Raw genomic sequence first — 22970 nt, forward strand, 5'->3', positions numbered from 1 at the left:
CTCTCGAAGAAAATAGTATGAAGTCCAACATTTTTACAGTCTATGCATTTACCTTTAAAATTCTTCATTTGGAAATTGTGTTGGGCCTGCAGATTCTATTCTACTCTACTGTGGCTTGATGACCACACGGTGGCAGCGCAGACTGCCGGTTTGATTGACTAGTCATATAGTGACAATTACCAAAAACAAGATTGATTAAACCAAGGTTAAACCAAAGTTGTTGTCTATCACTTACAAAGCATTCATTTTCTGCAAGCTATGCATCTCTGCATATCACAAAAAAAAAAAAAAGTTTAAATTAAATCTATTTAAATTAGCTATATTTGTCAAAGGATGAAATTAGTTTATTTAATGCCTAAGTAAATATACTTGCTTTGTCATTTAAAAGACTGCATCGATTTAAAGTTATGAATCATGTTTACTAAGTTTTTAAAGTTCATTCTCCTCATGAAATGTATAGTTAAATACTTGTCTTAATGATCTTTGGAGCAATATTGACCAGATCTTTAAAATAATAATAATAATAATAATAATAATTTTATTACTTGATGAAATGACCCACTGTAGAAATACAGTTTCACTGTGTTTCCTGATGTCTTTCCTTTTACTTTTAGGGAGAAGCCTTTCAACAGAGCCACATCAGTGAATGGTAAAGACTTTTAAAATATTTAACATTAATTATCGCTGAAAGTAATCCACTTTGTTTTTGCTATTATGATATTCAGACTTTTTGATATTTCGTTTTTGGTATTTTACTATTCTGATTGTATTAAAGATGTGAACACCACATTATTTGTGTATATATTTTAATTGAAATGTTCAAAATCATGCTTGTTCAGGTAACTTCCCAATCATAGGAATTACTCAGCACTGCTCTTCTTGGCCTTCCTGTGTGTCTTGAGTTTTTCAGAACCTGCATGGTGAGTCTCCTTGAATAATTGACAGGCTACCATTATGTAAACATTTCATCAAAATACAAACTTGTTTTCACCCCTACCATTGTTCAGTCAGTTCATCCATGTAGTATGTGGTTTGAAGATGTTTGATTGGTTTTCCTTAACCTTCATTACAACTGTGTTGTTTTGTTCAGTGATATGGGAGTTTACTTAACCCAAAAATGAAAATTCAGAAAATTCAGAAAATAATGAAAATTATTTACTCACACTGTAAGTGCAGTAATGATCAATGATTATTAATCAAAATGCGGCACACAGATCCTAGAAAATGATGCACATACTTTCTTCTCTGAGCTGAATATCTCTGTTGTGTTCTAGCAGCAGCAACAACAAAGCGAGTTCTTGCATTCACATCTGTCAGATGTAATTTTGACTGTCATCTGACAACCAGAGACCTTGACCTCAGATCCTCGTATCTCCCAATAATAAGACCATCTGGTTTAACCAACAATGTGGCGCTGCTGCGTTGTTCATTCTAAACATTGCAGAAATAGAGAAGCTAAATGTGCAGAAGATCTTGGTTTATGTCAAAACCGTAACCAAGCTGTTCACACAGAACGCATTTTCTGCACTGCTTTTTCATCGTTTTCTAGGTAAACATGAACTAGACGGACATCATTGCACTCACGTCTCGCACAAGAGAGCCGCATGTTTAGAAAGTTAAGAAGTTCTCTGCAGCTCATGTCTTTATCCGCAAAAAGTACGGCACTTTGACTCTTTGTATTAAACTATGCTGTACTATACCTGATGCAATTTATTCATAATTGGTTATGCACGAAATTATACTTGATTCATAAACGTTTGTTTTTAAACGTTGTGCACTCTTTTTTTTTTCTTTTTTTTTTTACAGATGGTTATGTTATTTCATTGCTTTGAATAATGCAGTGCATAAAAAAAAAAAAAAATCTGTCATTAATTACTCACCCTCTTCCCAGCAAACAGAATGTTTGCACAACATACCCAACCTTCTTGTTTTAACAACATGGCCAAAAGGTTGCTATAATTACATTGTGTGGTGAAGGTTGTTACAGCGTTGTCACAATGTTGTTGACATTAAACCACCGTTCAGGGCCATTGCTTAAGGTTGTGCCAATGGTGTCTTGACAACCACTGGACGACATACATACTGTATTAGTCACTGCCCTGAAGCGCGAAAATCAGCCTTTTAAAGTTCAACTGCCCGTTGGGCTCATTGTGTTGTCTCATTCTTCATCGAGCAATGATACGTGAGTATTGCATTTAATTTACCTCAGCTAAATAAGATACGTAATTATTCAAACACAACCTACAACTTCATTTTCTAATGTGACAAATGTAGCCTCGATCGCACTCTTTAGTTTTTCATTTGATTTGTCTGCTATTTAGTCTCATTTGTTTCTTTGCATCTCTGGATTTGTGGATGTTTCCTGGACTGATTCCGTTTACCGACCTTTATCGCCCGGCTTTCGACTATGCTCCCCTGTCTGCCATGTACAGAACCCGGTTCTGTGTTCTGATCTTTGCTTTTTATGTTTTATTTATTATACTTAAAATACATTTTTAGGCCCCGATCACACCTAACGCGTTTTTCAGGTTCGAAAACGCAAGGTGCACAGCACACAGAACGAGCAGTTCGCTCACTGATCTATATAATGTAGCCCCGCCCCTTTTCAGCGCTGCACTCGTTGCCTTTTGACTTCCGGCCTGTATTTTCACAGCGATCTTGCGTATTTATGAATGAACGGCTCATTTTAAAATCTTCCCGGTCTACTGACATTTGTTAAGACATCTGCTTTAAACATTACAATCCTCATGATAACTTTCGTTAACTCTACATTAATTAAATCCACTTCAAAAGCTAATTCGCTCCGTGCACAATATGGCGACCGTTGACGTTCGACCTTGAGTGTGTGGGCCAGTACTTCCGGTGAAAACTTCCAGTGATCTGACAGCGAGAGCGAGAGACAACAGCGACCGAGTTCCATTGCCAGAGATAATTTTTCACAATGAGTGTTTTTAGGATTCAAGAGAGGAGACTTGCCTTTCAGAGTGTGACAGCCTCAGCACTTCGTTGTGTGCCGTTATGTACCGTTTCGTCACGTTACAACAAAGAAGTCAGCTTTCATGCATTCCTTGTTGACGCTGCAGTACAGGCTGAGTGGATGCAGAAGATCCGGAGGGATGACTTCAACCCGACCACATTTTTAAATGCATATAATTCTCAGTGTATTTTGTGCGTTTCTATGCTTTCTATTACGGCATTTATTTTGTGCAAGTGAGATGAGTAAAGACCATCTGTTTCATAAATCATTATCTGTCTGGTGTTTATAAGCAGCACACACAGTATTTTACTACCTGTAAAATATACACAAACTTAGCTATAAGTTGTTTGTGGTACCTACAGTTAAAAATGTAAATGTAAAATATGTGATGATAATATTGATCGAGCAATTGATGCAAGTATGTGAAAATATATGCGCAGAACTGAGAAAATAGTATTTATGGAGATAAATTGTAGCCTATCACAGGGCAAACGTGTGAATGTTCACGGTGCATTTTATGCAAACAACTCTAATAGTAGTTGTAACTCTATATTTACAGTAGGCATAACTGTCATTGTGTATGCGAATATGATTAAAATACAATCTTCTGTTCGTGAACAGTTGTATTTCATTCATTAATCTGACTATGCATCCATGCATTTAATTGCCATTGGCTCGTGTGATAGTAATATGGATCTTAGTAGTATTTTAAGTGATTGTAATTGATTCTATAAACAACTATAAGAGATCTTTTTCGGCTTTCTCCGGCTCCCTGCACCGGGCGTAATGCGAAACCGGAAGTGTCTACCCCCACACTGGCTGATCGGAAATCCAACATGGCGGCCACGTGCAACTCATAGACAGTAAAAGAAATGGACACAGGCGACCCCATTGGATTCAACGGAGAAAAGTGAAGTCAATTAGAAGCACAAACTTCCTGATGGCTGAGCGTACTGCGCAGACTCAAACTGAGCTTGATGACGTAGATGTGACGTGAGCGACCTGTCTGTCTTCTAGAAGCTGTGCCAAGAGAAATCTGAATCATTCACTTCCGAAACTTGCAGAGACGGAGAGTGTGAGTAGGAGGTGTCCATGAGCTAGGAGCAGGAGAAATTAGAAAGTATTCTGAAATTAGAAAGCAGCAGAAAGTATTCTGATTAATTATTTTGTCATTTTGCCTCCACGTCCCCCCGATTGCGCACGAGCTTCTCCTCCTGTCCATACGGTAATCTCTCTACTGTGCGACAGAGAGTCGCGTGGTTATGACGCAATCGTTAGCCTATTTTTACAAAAACTGCTTCTACGGGGCCATAACGTAAGATACAAGGTAATGGAGCCTTTTATACATTTTCGTGTTTCTTTAGAAATAAATAATGGACAAATGGAGTCTTTAAACGCCTCAGATGTAAAGTTATTCGCTGTCAAAGTGACGCCAAAATGAATGGGAGTCAATGGAATGCTAACAGCAGGTGATGGTCTGCTAATCAATGGCGTCCCCTGGGGAAGCTTCAGTTTTTTCTGAAAGATTACCCCCTTGGTGCAACTAGCCTATTACTCCTGGACAGCAATGCCATAGAAATATACAGAGCGATACAGAGCAAATGTATCCGCTTCCGTATTTATACCCACGCTGTGGGGCGGAGCGCGAGATGCAAATCTCGCACGCCAATGTACATTGGCTCGTTTTTCAATACTCGAAGATGACAGGCTCCCTAAGCGTGATCCCAATCAGTACGGTATGTCCGACTACGTCTCCATTCCCTCCTTCAGGGAACAAGGGTTACATACGTAACCGAGACGTACTTATAGTTAGTAGAATGTCTAAAGTGGACTATCAAAATTTAAGGGTTATGATTCGTGAATTCCACACATCTCTGGATGGTGAAAACAACATCTCCTTTCGTTCCACTCTCCTTGATAGCTTCGTCTTTGTTATTGTTTTGAAAATGCAACCTCTGGCGGGAAAAAAATTACAGAGTGTACCTTTAATGTTTTTTGTCAGTCACATGCCTGTTTATGTGATGAACTGCACTACTTGTGGTTGTTTAGATTGTAACAGAAATGTTATACTTGTGCTACAATTGTGTGGCATGTGCTATAAAACTTTCAACCTCTATAGCACCAGTGCTACAATATGTGCAGCCCTGGTTATATGAAAAAAAAAAAAAAAAAAAATAGACTAACAAATATTGAGTTATTTATACTAGTGTACTTTTTTAAAGTTCTATTAATCATTCCCAGTTATTAAGATTTATACAAAATGCTTAAGTTTATTAAGCTGTAGTTTTTTTCACCCATTTTAAATTCTTAATTCATAATATGAATAATGTTTTAGGATAACATATTTAAATATTATTATTAGTTTTTTTTTTTTGTTTTTTTTTTTGATTGTATAGCCAAATTGATTGGGATTATATAAACATATAAAATTAATTGGGAAGAATTAAGTTACATATTGCTACCATATACACAATAAATGAAGACAATATGGCTTTAACCAGTTTCCAATGATGAAACGGGCCGTTTGGCTTTTGATAAATGATCAGTGCTATCGTCTGACTTCAATTTCACAAACAAGAGCTTTCTCTGCTGGAGAATTAATAAAAACAAGACATCTTTCATTTGAACCGGTTTGAAAGCTCAGCTGCAAGTCAACGTCAAGCTGCTACATTAAGTAAAATACTTTTGTTTGTTCCCCACTGCTGGCTTTGAGATAAATTAGCCTGTTTGTGTAATGACCATCTGTTGGGTGTTTTAGACGTGTTGCGCAGGCTGGCGGTGGCGATGCTTAGGGGGAGTTACTGGTTTTCATAAGATAATCATGAAATAGGACACAGTAGTCATGACTAATGGAGATAAAGAAAGACATCAGCTTATGTGTCCCAACTATCGCCAACTAATGGAGGTTCCTGGGGTGCTTGGGTTGTCTGAAAAGTGTAAGAGAGTGAGAAATAGCTCATCTGGGTCAAGGTACCCTTGTTACATTGTAATTATACAAATAAGTCTAACTAATATCAATTAACAACATGTACTTACTATATTAAGATTTTTTTTTGTAATTATGCATAATTTACTGTTATTATAAGTAGCCTACATGTAAAATGTGTAACATGGGACACTGTAAACTAAAGTGTTACCCTAATATGTGTTTCTAATCTGTACCCTAGTCTAAAATTAAATGTATGGACCACAATGGAATAAGTACTCTAACTGGGAATGTTCTCGGAACTGTGGCAAACGTTCTGGCAAAGTTCTCTCAAATTTATGAAACCAGTAGGCTACCTTTAACAGAATGTTCTTCAAACTTATTTTTCATTAAAAACGTTACCACAAAAGCATTATTTATACATTGCTCATGGAATTTTTTTCTGAAAGATTGTTGGGCGTGCGTATAACTTTTTTTAAAACGTTACTAACTAGGCTAATTTCAGAGGTTTTGAAAATATTCAGAAGTAACTTCCATAATGTTTGCAAAATTATAAAATGGAATGTTCCCTTAATTTTTCTCTAAGGTTCACATGACCAAGAAAATGGGAACGCCTCTGCGTGATTGCGTTGTGAAGCACGTGTGAAATCAGTCAAATGGCATGACGTAACGTCATAGGTGTCATGAACAGGAAGCTAAACAATCTTAGCTTCTGTGCCTTTGTGAAATTGTCTCTCTCTATGTACTGTTTGTCACAAGCACATACACTCACCTAAAGGATTATTAGGAACACCTGTTCAATTTCTCATTAATGCAATTATCTAATCAACCAATCACATGGCAGTTGCTTCAATGCATTTAGGGGTGTGGTCCTGGTCAAGACAATCTCCTGAACTCCAAACTGAATGTCAGAATGGGAAAGAAAGGTGATTTAAGCAATTTTGAGCATGGCATGGTTGTTGGTGCCAGACGGACCGGTCTGAGTATTTCACAATCTGCTCAGTTACTGGGATTTTCACGCACAACCATTTCTAGGGTTTACAAAGAATGGTGTAAAAAGGGAAAAACATCCAGTATGCGGCAGTCATGTGGGCGAAAATGCCTTGTTGATGCTAGAGGTCAGAGGAGAATGGGCCGACTGATTCAAGCTGATTGAAGAGCAACTTTGACTGAAATAACCACTCGTTACAACCGAGGTATGCAGCAAAGCATTTGTGAAGCCACAACACGCACAACCTTGAGGCGGATGGGCTACAACAGCAGAAGACTCATCTCCACTACAAATAGGAAAAAGAGGCTACAATTTGCACGAGCTCACCAAAATTGGACAGTTGAAGACTGGAAAAATGTTGCCTGGTCTGATGAGTCTCGATTTCTGTTGAGACATTCAGATGGTAGACTCAGAATTTGGCGTAAACAGAATGAGAACATGGATCCATCATGCCTTGTTACCACTGTGCAGGCTGGTGGTGGTGGTGTAATGGTGTGGGGGATGTTTTCTTGGCACACTTTAGGCCCCTTAGTGCCGATTGGGCATCGTTTAAATGCCACGGCCTACCTGAGCATTGTTTCTGACCATGTCCATCCCTTTATGACCACCATGTACCCATCCTCTGATGGCTACTTCCAGCAGGATAATGCACCATGTCACAAAGCTCAAATCATTTAAAATTGGTTTCTTGAACATGACAATGAGTTCACTGTACTAAAATGGCCCCCACAGTCACCAGATCTCAACCCAATAGAGCATCTTTGGGATGTGGTGGAACAGGAGCTTCGTGCCCTGGATGTGCATCCCACAAATCTCCATCAACTGCAAGATGCTATCCTATCAATATGGGCCAACATTTCTAAAGAATGCTTTCAGCACCTTGTTGAATCAATGCCACGTAAAATTAAGGCAGTTCTGAAGGCGAAAGGGGGTCAAACACAGTATTAGTATGGTGTTCCTAATACTCCTTTAGGTGAGTGTATGTGTACAGGCAAATGCACTATTGGGAGTTTTTGCTCAACTTCGGTGGACTTTCTTCTCGAGGGAAGAAAGTCTTATGCAATAAAGAATCTAGTGGCTCGGATCTGTTTGCCAAGCCAACACTTAGATTACGGGTCCGCCAAAAAAATATATAATGCAGAGGGAACTGAGCCGACGGGAGAATCCCTTTCTCTCGTGTTCCTATGATCTTATGCAAACTAATTATGTGTGTTTGCAAACTATGATTTTATAATTCTTTGAATATTGAATATTGAGCCTATTCTAATATGAATCTTTAGCCTGTCATTCAGACTTTTGTAACCAGTCGTACTCGACCCCCTCAGAGCTGGATTCAATTCTAGGTCTGCACGCTGAGGCAGAACGTGACACAAATCAGATCCTGGGACTGGTTTGTCACGATAGATCTTAAGGAGGCATACTTCCATATATCCATCCTTCCTAAACTCAGGAAGTCCCTCAGGTTTGCTTTTGGGGGCAAAGCTTACTGGTATTGATGTGATGGTCCGACGGTAGCTGCTCGCATCACAGCCTGCCTGACAGACATGTCTGGCTGGATGAAGGACCACCACCTTCAACTCAACCTTGCGAAGACAGAGCTGCTTGTAGTCCCGGCCAACCCAACACTACACCACAACTTCTCCATTCAGCTTGGTTCGTCATCCATAACTCCTTCAAGGTCAGCCAGGAACCTTGGAGTTGTGATTGATGATCAATTGAACTTCACAGACCACATTGCTAGAACTGCTAGGTGCAGATTTGCCTTGTACAACATTAGGAGGATCAGGCCCTTCCTATCAGAGCAGGCTACACAACTCCTTGTCCAAGCGCTTGTTCTATCCAGACTGGACTATTGTAATGCTCTCCTGGCAGGTCTTCCAGCTTGCACGGTCAAACCTCTGCAACTGATCCAGAATGCTGCAGCCAGAGTGGTCTTTAACGAGCCGAAGAGAGCACATGTCACTCCTCTCCTCACAAAACTGCACTGGTTGCCAGTTGCTGCTCAAATTCAAGCCACTGACTTTTGCCTACACAACAACCACTGGCTCTGCTCCCTTTTACCTAAACTCATTACTGACTTCAGACTTACGTGTCATCCAGAAACTTGCGCTCTGCAAGTGAACGCCGTCTTGTGGTGCCATCTCAAAGAGGCACAAAATCTCTTTCTTTGACCTTTACCATGACTGTTCCCTGCTGGTGGTATGATCTGCCTAACTCAACCCGAGCTGCTGATTTTCAAGAAACGGTTGAAGACGCATCTTTTTCGGCAACACCTGATCCATTAATACTAACACTTTATCTTCTATTCTATATCTATTATCTTAAAAAAAAAAGTACATGCGTTGCGTTAGATTAAACTGGGAAAGGTCATAGCACTTGAATATTGTTGTCCTATTGTTAGTTTCACTGCTTCTATTGTTCTCATTTGTAAGTCGCTTTGGATAAAAGCATCTGCTAAATGAATAAATGCCTAATGTAAATGTATCGGGTTCTTTCTTTCGGCCTTGCCTTGTCACGGAGTACTTGTCACGTTTGGTCGATTTTGGCTCAATTGGAGCAGATGGCAGAGATGTCGTCCTCACTTAGCATGAAAGAATTGGGGTTGGGGTTAAGGCTGAATGCAAAGAAAACTGTGCTTTCTCCATTACAGAGAACCACTTTTCTAGGCGTGATTTGGGATTTGATGACAATGCAGGCACATCTTTCTTTTGCCCGTATCGATTCGATCCTCACAGCCGTGAACAAGATAAAGCTAAGCCAGTCACTCACCGTCAAAAAGTTTCAGGACTGTTTGGTCTGATGGCAGCTACATCATCAGATGTTTGTGATGTGGCAGACTGGTTCACTCTGTACAGACCGAGGTCCTAGGTGCTGATGTCTTAGTTGTGCTCACTATGATTTAACACTAGACAGGCACTTGTAAGTACGGAGTATAGCTTCCTGGTCATGACGTCACCCACCTATGACGTTCCATCACCCCATTGGACTGATTTTATATGTGCTTCACAGCGCAATCACGCAGAGGCACTTCCTTAGCATCGCTACGTTGATGCAGCCTCTCATTCCCTTCTCAAGGAGCAATGGTTACAGTCATAACCAGATGCCTATAGATAAAGTACATAAGTCTAATTATTTTTCTATGACCAAGCTGAATTACATGGGTCTATAATGCAGGACTTTGTAGTACAAGTACTAACTGCTCTTTGAACATAATCCCAGAGCAGTCAAATCTCACATGCACATGGAAGAGATGGAAAATAGATTCCTAGATTAACCGTGGATTTATCAGCCTACACCTTGTTTTACTCATGTCTCATTTTAGTTTTATTGAAATGTGTGCTAATAGGAAGCAAAACAGGCATATAGAATTAATACTTAACCACTTGTTTTTCTTTCCTACATCTCCAATCTAATTTCTCGCTGATGTTTAGCTAATGCTAAATAAAACCATTTTGACTTTTCTTGAAGCTGTAATTAATATGATATTTAAAAAGGAAGTAAGGCCTTCACAGACGGTGGTGATAGAGCCAACAGATAAGTGAAGGGAAATGCCTGGTGTTAGTCATTAAGAAGGGAAACCACATAATTTTGTGAAAGTCATGTTTATTCACTTGAAGTAGCTAATTGTACAGTACATAACATAACATCAAATTCAAACTGAACCAAGATAGTCAATATTTTTCTGATGTACATCATGATTTTTTTTTTCTGCTCATATATAACATGCATTTTTTCAAAAATGGAAGCTAAATAGAAATCAACCTGAAAGCCAGATAGAAATGGCCACATCACACTTATTTACTTGAAAAAAGAACAGAAGAATGGAGAGTTAAAGACCTCAATAGAAGAAAAAGTATTTATGTTTCTGTCTTTGTCAACCTCAACAAATTAGAGTGTGTATTCTTGTAATAAAGAAAATCCAGATTTGTCGGCAGCACTGTCTCCTGCTGTTTGCTTTGTCCATTAAAAGGAAATGAGCAGATGGCAGTTGGCCTCCTCTCATCCTTTTTTCTCTTCTCCCTCTCTCGATGTCTCTCCCTTTCTGCCATCCTCATTGTCCATTAATCTCTCTCTTCACAATCTGCCTGAGTATAGAGCTGACAGCGAAGCCCCCAGGGAGAGGGAGGGAAAACAAGCCAATCCAGCTGTCAGAAGTCCAGCAAAGGGACATAAGTCCTCTCAAGCACCCAGTGCCCCTGTCAAGCAGCTTGAGTGAGAGCATGCACACACTCACACATATATGTGACAAGGAAATGGCAAAAACAGACAAAACAAACAAACAATATATTCTCATTATACAGAAATCTTTACAGCAAAGGGTAGACTGTCTTACAGTGAGTTGTTGTCCAGGTGCAATTGTAAATTAAAGGGATAGATCGACCAAAACTCACTCACCCTCATGTCATTCCAAACCTGTATGACTTTCTTTCTTCTGTGTAATGAAAACCACTGTTACTAGGATATTTAGCCTCTCATCTGTAACTTGACTGATAAATATCAAAATGATCTTCCTGCAGTATTTTAATTGCAAGATGCAATGTCCAAAATACAAGAAATTGTCACAGATATAAGAAATAAAGTAGCATATGTGAGAAATGAAGTCACACTTACAAAAATGAACTAGTGTTTAACACATTTAAACAATCATGTACAACGTCAAAGCTGTTATAATGATTTCAGATGCCACTATTAATGCTGAGGTTCCTGGACTGGGATAAATAACATCTCTCATTTCCTTATTTATTTCACATTGTGCCAACAGTAACTGGAACACATTCAAGCACTGTTCAATATCAATTTGACTTTGGCAGTGCCTTGTTTTTGTGTTTTAGATGAATACAGGCCTTTAAGCTCAAGGCCCTGGGCCTCTGACTACTTTAATGTTGACTACTTTTAAAATGCATCAAACTTTTGAGCGTCAGGGTAACCCCTTCACTGTATATGTTTTGATTGTCCACATTAAAATTCAAAGGCCTATTCCAACAACAACATTCCCAATCTTTTTTACTTCTGAATGTACATGACTTTTCAGTTTTTAATGAATACTGGAGTAAGGATAACGATTTTTACATTTTAGCAATTTATAACAGCTAAAATATTTTACAGCAACAAAATTGTATTTTCATTATAAAAATGGCCATTAATTTATTAATTTACATGACTTTTCCAGGTCTAGAAACCTTAACAACCTCACACACTTAAAATTAGGCTTCCTCATATAACCAGGTTTTCCAAGACAGAGGGAACTCTGTTTTTTTTTTTTTTAAATCATGACAACTGTTGAGGGGGTGAATTAAAATAAGAAATATCTTGATTTAGCTGATTTTAATCATTGTTTTGTCTTATTTTATATAAATAAAATATTAGTGTGCCTAGTCCACAAAAAAAAAATACAAACACAAAATACAAGACAAATTACATAGGCTTGATTTTAATATTGTGTTTCATTACCTGAATGATCCACAAGTTTTTTTTTTTTTTTTTTACATGGTTGTTCATGAGGAAAAATCCTCCAGCTCCTGCACATTCTTTGCTTTTCCAGCATCTTCTGCATATTTGACTCCTTACTAGCAGTGACTATGATTGTGAGATCCATCTTGTCACATGAAGACAACTGATGGACTCATACACAACTATTACAAACCCTGCAAACATTTAGTGATGCTCAAGAAGGAAGCATTAGGAGCCAGGGGGTGTACATTTTTTAACTGGATCATTGGTGTAAATTGCTCTTATTTTATTTATAAATTCATTCATTAATTTAGTCCTGCCATTTAGAGGCTAAATAAGATATTAGCATGTAAAACAAAATAAGATAATCAAAATAAATAAAAATGTAAAAATCAACGTCATCTTGCTCAAAAGTTTACTCCTGGCTCTTAATGCATCGTGTTATATTCTTGAGCATTACCTTGCAGAATCTGAAAGATGTACGATAGGTAAACGTATGACTGTAACTATACATTGGAATCATTTTGTAAGGTTTAACATATTAATTTAAGAGCTCAGTGTTGAGACCTTTCACTGGAATTTGATTGACATGCGATCTGACCAATCATAATGCAGATACCTGCCATTTTTGTCCGACAAACAAACCAAACCAGATAGTAGATTAAAGTCATTGGACTTGAACTTGAAAAATGGTGTGTATTGAATTCTTTTTGCAGTTTTGATGTTCATTCATGTTTAATTCGTGCTATAACTAGAAGATATTATCAGTTCATGTGCTGCTTGAGTTGAGGCCTATATTAAAGCACCACAAAATGGTGTGTATTGTTTTAATTTTAAAAAAATTACAAAATTTGAAAGCTGAGACTTTATTTCATACCAGAAGTAGCCTTGTCTTGTCTGTTGGCGGATTGTCAGTGTCCTCTTTGCTCCGCAATATATATTTCACTGTGTGAGAACATGTGGAGTGAGAGCGGAATGGCTTGTCGGACGTAGTTGACAGTAAGAGGGGCGGGTCTTTGTGAAAGGTCAATTTAAAACCATTTAAATCTTTGTGGACTCGGCCGGACTCGACTCGGACTCGGATGTTAAGGACTCGGACTCAAGTGCGACTCGGCCCTCTTTGGACTCGGACTTGGACTCGGACTCGATTGTTAAGGACTTGGACTCGACTCGGACTCGACAATGGTGGACTCGGACCCAACACTAGCGATGACGCAATGGGAACACCCTCAGGGCGGTGCCGATTGTCTAAATCCTTATAGAATCACACCAATTCATTGGCCTGATGGCGCAGGCGTCTCCTCAGCGGCGCTACGTCACTCGCCCTTTATATAGTGAACGCGCCCTCAGCGGCCAGCCCCAAAGCATACGAACAACTGAGACGACTTGCGCCACTGGCCAGAGTGGTCCACGTATGCCTTTAAAGCCCGAACAGGGCGAAGCAAATTATACTTCTCCTCCTCAGCAGAGGAAAAAGGAGGGGGACAGAAAGAGTGAAGCACAACGACTTGAGAGCGGAATGACGTGGGCAAAACTTTGGGGACATAATTCCATGCATAAACGAGGAGACCAGACAGTGTCTACCTAAGGGAACCTCGTCTAACTTCCGATAGACGGTGATAGCCGCGGCATAAACTCTCAAGGTGGAAGCAGCTACTCCAGCCACAAACTTATCCTGCAGGAATTCTAGCACAGAACCGACGGGGCATCTGACTGGGTCCACTGCATGAGCTGAACACCAAGACTCAAAAACCTTCCACTTAGAGAAATACAGCCGTCTAGTAGAAGGCGCACGAGCGTTATCAATGGTCTCCCAAACATCAGCGGGAAGACCAGACGCCACTGTCGCTAACGATTGCCCCTTATCGGCCACACCCACAGCATCCATATTTCGGGACGAGGATGCCAAATCCTGCCCTGGAGCTGAGACAGCAGATCTCTCCTGATAGGAATCTGCAAAGGGGACCCCTCTCCCAGGGAGCTCAGTTCCGAGAACCAGAATGGGGTTACCAGAAGGAGGTGGATTCCACACTCCCTCACTCTGCAAAGTCTCAACTCCAGCGACGGATGAGCGAGGGCATCTATCCCCAGAGGCGTCGGATGAGACAGGGAAAAATTTTAGCCACTGTTAGGCGGTGCAACATCCACTCCCCCGACTTGAGCTTCTGTCGAGACAGAAAATATGCTGTGAGGTTCAGGTCCCCTGGAACATGAACTGCTCTCAGCAAAAGAAACCTGTCTTGAGCCCAAAGGAGGTGGCGGTGTGCAAGTCTGTCAAGGGTGCGCGACCGCGAGCCTCCCTGGCGATTTACATGGGACACCACTGCCATGTTGTCCATCTTGACAATGACATGACAGCCCATCAGGGCCGGGAGAAAATTATCCAGAGCCAGAGAGATGGCTCGCAACTCGAGGCAATTTATGTGCCACGAGAGAAGCTCGCCCGTCCAAACATTGCACGAGGTCTGCCCTCAAAGACCGCACCCCAACCAGTCAGAGAGGCGTCCGTCGTGACAACCTGGCGACAGCAGACTACACCCATCTTGACCGCCTGAAGTAAAAAGGGGGAGTCTTTCCACCTCCAAAGAGCGCGAAGGCAACTGCACAGTGGCGTAACGAGCCAACATCGGGCCCTTAAGCAGGATTATCAAGGCGGGCCCCCCTACTACAACACGTGATGACGTTACGCACACAAAAAAAAAAAAAAATGCTGGTGACGGCGCACCATAATAACACACTGTTACTGTCACTGCTATATACACATACTGTAGGCCTAGGTCCAAATACATAAAAAAGATGCTCACTTACATTATAGCTGCATTTTCCGGGCTTTCCTCTGTGCAAAGTTGTCGATCATATCCTTAAGATCCAGATAGCGCGCTCGGGCATTCTCAATTGACAGTATGGCAAGTCCAGAGAGACGACTCTGTCCCATTGAGCTCCTGAGGTAGCTTTTTATCAGTTTCAGTTTTGAAAAAGAACGCTCTGCAGAGGCCACTGTCACTGGGATGGTCAGAAAAATCATGAAAGCTGTGCAAACCTCCCCGAAACTCGCAGTGATGCAGCTGTTCTCGACGATCAACATCTTTGTCAGCTGTTGCACTGTTCTCATTTGTGAAATACTGTCTTACAAGCATGAACGGAATGATAACAATTGCATTGGGAAATCAGTAGTAATGTCATCTCTGTAAATCTCCACCAGCCTGTTTGCTTGCAAAAACAGTTCATCGTCTGTTGCAGTGCAAAGGGTCTCGGGCAGTAAAACTTTGAAATTGTCAACTGTTGATCGTAAACCGGCGAATCTCTGGGTCAACTGAGAGATGACAATATCAAGGCAGGCATTAAACACATGTACGCGAAAGTAAGACTCAGCATCTGCTAAACGTTCATCTTGACACAGCTCATCAAAATGCGTTCTCACTTTTCTCAACCGAGTGTTCTCAAATGCAGTGCTCACTCCCCACTTCTCTGAAAGGCTCTTCGCTGTTTGTTTGGCATCTTCAAAATTTTCTCAGAACGCAGTTAGGTCTCTGATGGCACAGTCCAGTAGCTGGACTGCTGTAGCCAGATCCATGTCTTGGGATTGTAGAAGTTTTGATATCACATTAGTTCGCTCCACGATTTTGCTTTGGAGGACAACAAGACAAACAAATGAGAATTTCTCCATTGCCTGTTTCAACGATGCAGCCTCGTCCCGTTCATCTTTCTTTCTGCTTGTCAGTGAAAGTTTTGCCAATGCTGTCATCACATCATTGTACCGATATCTCACAGCGGTTACTGCTTCGTAACGTGAGGACCATCTAGTCGGGCATAACTTTTTCAGTGTTATGTTGGAGTCATTGTTTGTCTCGTCACTGTGTGTTTTATTTGAGAGCATTGCCCATCTCTTTATGCTGTGCCCAAAGAACACATAAATGCGCTCAACAATGTCAAAGAACTGTCTTACTTCTTGTATCTTCACCGCATCATTAAGGATGAGATTCAAATTGTGTGACGCACAGTGTACATACACGGCCGTTGGCTCCTTTGCAGCTATCCTGGCTTGGACACCACTGTATATGCCGCGCATATTTGCGGCACCGTCGTACCCTTGCCCTCTGCACTTGGAAAGGTCTAAGCCGTTGTCCTCCACAGACGCAACAATCTCCCGAGTAAGCTCGCTGGCCGATGAGTCGCTAACTTCACGAAATCCAATGAAGGACTCTTTGATCGTCACATCAGTGGCAACACCGCGAGCATCTCGTTCAACTATGACATATCTGAAGATCTGGCTCATCTGATCAACTTTTGCCACATCTTGTGTTGTGTCCATAATCACAGAGAAAAATGGAGCTGATCGTATTTCGTCTAGAATGTCTTTCTGGGTGTGTTTTGCTAGAATTTCTATTAGCTCATTTTGTATGAGTGGGCTTCGGTACTTGATCGAGCGAGCAGGGCGGCTAATCAGATCTTTAAGCACTGGGTCGTACATTGCCAGGAGCTCAATGACAGAAAGGAAATTACCATTGTTAATTTCCCGTATTTTTTCCCTATGCCCTCTAAACGGAATGTTGTTCATTGCTAAAGTCAGTGTAACATTAACCACACGGTGTAGTACCTGTCTCCAAAAGCTGGCCTCATGAAGTATGTCCCTCTCCATATCCTTATCCATAGTTCTGTTCTGACGCCAAAGGTCGCATATCACACATGCAGCTTTATGTAGAGTGGATGACTCGTGTTGTTGAATTTTCTTTGATAAATTACGCCAGGTATTTGTCTTCCATGTTGGCAAAAAGCCAACAGGGCTCGCAGTAGGCTACATCTAGTGTGGGGGAGTAGCACAGCCATGTCCTCGGTATCTCCAAACCAGACTTGGTTTTGCAAACGTAATATGCCGTTGTAAAGGAGCGGTTATCCTGTGCGGGATCCCGTGGGAAAGGACCAGTAGGTTTGCACGGCCCCGAAGATATTATAAATCGTTTGACATTTGAGTCTAGATATTCAGGAAAATGACCCATGTCGGTTGGATGCTCATGCAAGGAGATATTAGCAGTGATGGGCATATCTACCTCGTTCTCCTCGATGCTGTTGGATGACCCGCTGGTGTTAGCACAGGCCACCGAGCGCTTAGTGAATGCCTCACTCCCTTCCTCCTCAACATTTTCACCTTTTACATCGATGTTGCTTGATCCACTGGTGCTAGCATTAACCACGGAGCTGCTACTACCAACGGTAGCTTCAGGTGCTTTACTCACTTCACTCAATTGCTCCATCTCAATCTCGATCTCCCCCTGTGTCATCTTTTTAAAGAAACTTCCTATTTTTGGCAATTTATTAATTAATTTATCAAATTCCTCTTTTCGTTTGCGCTTTTGAAAGCCACTTTTGTGTTTAAATTTTGACGTCTCCATATCTGTCTCAAGTTCAACGTTTTTTACTGTTTTGCACGCAATGCGCATGTTCACCCGGGGATTCCCCAGTCCCAATTCGAAACAAATTTCACCAAATTCATCATTGTTCGTTTCAAACATTTATTTAATGATCAGTCAAATATGTTGTTGTCATTATTTATTCAAATCAATTCGCAAAAAATTAAAATGCGATCAGACTAAAAGTAGTAAAATGCGATAGGTGGACCCGGCTGTCAATCAATATCTTCCAGTAACGCGGGCGGGCCCCTGATTGGTCCGGGCCCGTAAGCAACCGCTTACCCTGCTTACCGATAGTTACGCCTGTGCAACTGCGCGACACTCTCAGTGGGCGGAAGGCAGACCAAGAAGGGCGGATGTCCCTGAGTTTCATCCATCACAGGAATGGTTTCATATGAAGGGGACCTAAGGGCAGCACAAGAGAGGCTGCTGCCATGAGCCCCAGAAGCCTGCGACATATGCCCACTGCTACGTGATAGCCGAACCTGAAGCGGGCCAAGCACACACGGAGACTGGAAACTTGAGCAGGGGCCAGACGGGCGTGCATCAAGAGAGAATCGAGTTGGACACCCAGGAAAGTGGTCTGCTGAGAAGGAGTTAAGACACTCTTCTGAGCATTCAACCTGAGACTGAGACCGGAGGTGGTGGAGAAGGACGTCCCTGTGACGACACACCAACTCTCTGGAATGAGCCAGAATGAGCCAGTCGTCTAGATAATTTAGCATATGGATGCCCTGGAGCCTCAAGGGGGCCAGAGCTGCATCAATGCATTTGGAGAACGTCCGCGGAGCCAGAGCTAGACCAAAAGGAAGGACCCGATACTGATATGCCTTTCCCCCAAAGGCGAAGGATGGAGGGACGTTACTTTTTGCTGTAGAACAGAAGCCTCTAGGGTGCTGTTCGTGACAGTGGGGTGAACCCCATCGAAGCAAGGAGGGTTGCGGCGGAACTGGAGTGTGTATCCGAATTGGATTGTGCGGAGAAACCAGCGCGACACACCTGGCAGAAGTCTCCACGCTGCTAGGTGGTGAGACAAGGGCTGCGCAGGAATGTGCCCTGGGAGGGGCCTCGCTGCCAAACTCTCTGAGTGTCTGCCAGCGAGAGGTGGTGGGCACAGAGCTAAAACAGCTGAAGGAGGGCCTGATGCATCCTTTGACTGTGAAGATTGGCCCACAGGGGTCACCGAGGTCTCTCTCATTGTGGGGTCTAGCATAGGGGCTGGAGCATTCGACGCGAGGAGAAAGCCAGATCTCCTTCCGTGGGTGAAACAGCTTGAGCGAGAAGATGCATTGAGGGGAGATCGCCTTGAGCGTCTCCATCCTTCAATACAGGAAGATGGTTTTGGCAGGCTGACTCTGCATCCCCAGCGTGCATGGCGGGGAGTATGACAGATTTTGATCTGGAGAGCATCTCGAGGGGAAACAGATACGCTTCAGCGGTCTGTCCCTCCCTTCTGAGATGGGGGAAGCTTTCTGTTTCCTGACACGTGGATCAGAAACGCCCCTGCGAAGCTGAAGCAGCGGGTTTTGTTGGCTGCCTCAGGTCAACGCGTCTATGGGGGCGCTGACGGGGCATTGGACGGTCATGAGCTCCCCAGACCGTGCGAGGTGGGGGATGTCTCGGCTCGTCACTCCTTTTAGGGGCCTCTTTCAGGTGTGCGAAGCGGTCCCTAGGCGCTGGGGAAGGAGTAGGAGGATCACGGGCCCTCCTAGGCATAAACTGCTTAAGGGCAGCCGACTGCGTCCTAGCAATTTGAAATTTGTCAACCACTGAATTAACCGCCTCTCCAAACAAGCCTGACTGGCCGTCCAATAGGAAGACCTTCTCTTTCTCACGAATCTCAGTGAGATTCAGCCATAGGTGGCGCTCGACAGCCACCAAACCTGCCATGGTGCGTCCGACCACATGTGCAGTGTGCTTAGTAGCACGCAGCGTGTGGTCGGTAGCTCTTCTGAGCTCTTTGACCGCTTCCGGCGTGATGCCCCCATCCTCGTCCATTTCCTTAAGGACTTCCGCTTGGTAGGCCCGAGAATTGCCATTGTATGGAGCGCCATACCTGCCTGGCCAGCCGCAGTGTAAGATTTTCCCACGAGGACGGACGTGGTCCTGCAGGGCTTTGACGGAAGAAGAGAGCGAGACTTCCAGGAAGGAGTGGATGAAGGCGAAAGGTGTGTGGCCAACGTGTCCTCAACCACTGTAATGCATGTGTAGCCCTGCTCCACAGAACCAACCAGGTTGGTGAAGTCAGCGGCTGCAGCGTTAGTCAGCCACGCGGAGAAAGGCTGCTTCCAGGGCCTAGAAATCTCACAGTGCGGATAGCTGAAAAATGCCAACTTTCTTCTAAAGTGTCGCGAAGAGGATTGACCACTCAGAAAACGTTCGTCGAGCTTGTAGGACTGAGAATCACGAGGCTCATCCGGCCATTCAATGATTGAATGGCCGGCTTCCTGCCGCGCTTCCTGGCCGCTGGACGATGTCACATGCCTCTGGACTGGGGCATAAATAGTCGTGAAGAAACTCCACCGGAGAATCGGCGCGGCGCGTGCCCGGGCGAAAGAGAGTGAGAGAGGGAATAGCAGGTCTGCTCACTTTCTAACACCTCGAGCTCAACGTCCGATACCCAAGCCTCGGCCTCATGAAGGGCGTGGGCCTCGTCATTAACAGCAGCGCGGCGGGGGAGAGCGGACTGAATATCTTTATTAAAGCAGGCAAGCCTAGCGCAGAGAGTTTTTAGTCTAAAATTCTCACAAGACTTGCAGCTAGAAGCGCCAAAGATAGCCTCGCAAGCATGTGCTATGCCAAGACATTTCACATACTTACCATGTGGGTCGGCACGGAGGCCATCAGGCCAATTAATTGGCGTGATTCTATACGGGTTCAGACAATCAGCACCGCCCTAAGGGAGTTCCCATTGCTTCATCGCTACGCAGTGTCGAGTGAACCTATGAAAGAGAACCACTGTTTTGTATCATTCACTAATAATATTGTTGGTGTGTAAGATTTCAGATATGTGTACTTAGGCTTAAATAAAAATAAATGTGTAGTTGGTATGTTACCCGAGATCATATTGCTCCAAAAGGTATTTAGACATTTTTAGATCAATGTTATTTTATATTGCAGTTCTCACTCTCAACACATATTGACACTTGGTCAGGACTCCTCGGTGTCACTTTTTAATGCACCCCTTTAGTGTCATTTTGTCAACGTGCATGGTACTCCATACTCCATTTGTATTTTTTTAAATGATTAAATTGATAATTGATTCTTCATTTTATTTTTAAACTGTCAATTAAAGGTATGGTAGGCAATTTCGGTGAGGCAAGCAACAGCAAGTTAGCTTTGAAAGCATAATATCCCACCCATCCATTCGGACTGAATGCAATGATTGGATGGACATTTTGGTCCTGAGACTTCCACAGAACATTATTTAATACATTATTTAATATTTTTAATACTGATTGCTATTGCTATCAAGATGTGAAGAGAGCTTCAACCAGTATAACAAATAGTGTTTATGAAAAACATTGCCTACCCTGCCTACCCTGATGAATGAAATCATTTACCTTCAGGTTCACACTGGTGTCAGCAGAGTAACCACGGGTGGAGTTCTTCACATTAACACTGACATTTCACAGCAAGAAAGTGTCCAACTTTGTGTCTTCATTTTGAACAATGTATCTTTTGAAAATAATACACTTGTTTTTGTGAAGTGATTGTACTGTATTTCTTGTTTGATAATTTGATAATGGAAAATCATTAAGTTTTAAGTGTGACTTCAGTGTCCACATGCTTTTTGGGGCTTCTGCATCGCTGTTAACTTCCTTTTTTTCTCTGTCCTTAAATTCCTTTTTTCTCTGTCATGAAAAACCGAACTAAATAAACAGTCCCCTCTTTTGTCAGGATCACTAAATTCACCATCATTTCCTCAGAGGGCAGTTTAAAATCAAAAGTTGATCTCCTCTCCCTTTCCTCTTCTCGAGAATGAGTCAATTTCACGGCACATTATCCCTGCACCATTCTCCCTTTCCCCCGACTCTCTCTCTCATTAGGAGCGAGAAGGAGCAACATGAATTAGTAATGACAGTGAAAGGTTTGAAAAGCTGAGCGCTACTCTCTTGCCCTTTTATTACCCGTCCACGGCCTGACTCTCATTTTGCTCTAACACTCATTTGGATAACTTGTCCTGCACCTCTGTCTGTGCTAATGTATAATAGGCATTCTCTGATTAGATTATACATTTGTGCTACTCCGTCGTGGCTGGATGTCTTATAGACTGTGATGAACCATTCAACAGTCTTGTTAGAGTCATTTTGGTTCATAATGGACCCATAGATAAAAATTATCACTGATGGGGAAAATATCTACCACTCAGTGTTGACTGTTTATTCCAGCTTGCCACAATCAGGGTTAAGGATCACCACAATAAGTATAATTGGACTTGCATAATTAATAATAACTTTACCGATCCTGTCAGATTGAGTTGAAAATGCAACTTTGGTCTAGTGTAATCCATTTTTACATAGGCTATAGTGTACAGCAGACACATTATTAACTATACAGTAACTCTGAGTGCACCAACTTGATACACTAGCTAGGCGATGAAAAATGCCTCTCCCTTTCAAGGTTGATTGAAACTTTAACCTCATATTCAATATGCCAGAGAGACCTGGAAAGTGCCAGAGACTGGGCTTTTTTCCACAATAGGGGCCTGAATAATGCAACAATCAGTCAATTATTCATCTCTCCTGGCTTCTTATTATGTTCAGAGAGAGAGAAAGAGAGAGCATACCGCTAAACAGTACAGCTTGAGTGATTGGCTAAATGCTGCGTCAACACATTTAGTGCATGTGCTCTTGAGAAAAGTGAAAGTGTCTATCTCTATGACTCTCTGTCTTGGAAGTAAAAAAAAAACAAAAAAACATAGCAAACTTTTACCAGTGGTAAACAAGAGTATATTTATGTCTTAAAAGTAAAATTAATAAATAAAAAGTCAAGTAAAAATAAAATAAAATAATGAAGCATTATGAATTTTTACCAGAGGTAAACAAGAACATGTGTGTATTTATGTCTTGGAAGTAAAATAAAATAAATCAAGAGTAAAAAAAAAACAAACAATTTAAATAAATAATAAACAAAACAAAACGATGCATTGCATACTTTACCAGTGGTAGACAAAAACAAAAGTGGTAGATACTTCAATCTAGTTGCATTTGACTA

Source organism: Scardinius erythrophthalmus (assembly GCF_964197995.2).
Source record: "Scardinius erythrophthalmus genome assembly, chromosome: 3".
Taxonomy (NCBI): domain Eukaryota; kingdom Metazoa; phylum Chordata; class Actinopteri; order Cypriniformes; family Leuciscidae; genus Scardinius; species Scardinius erythrophthalmus.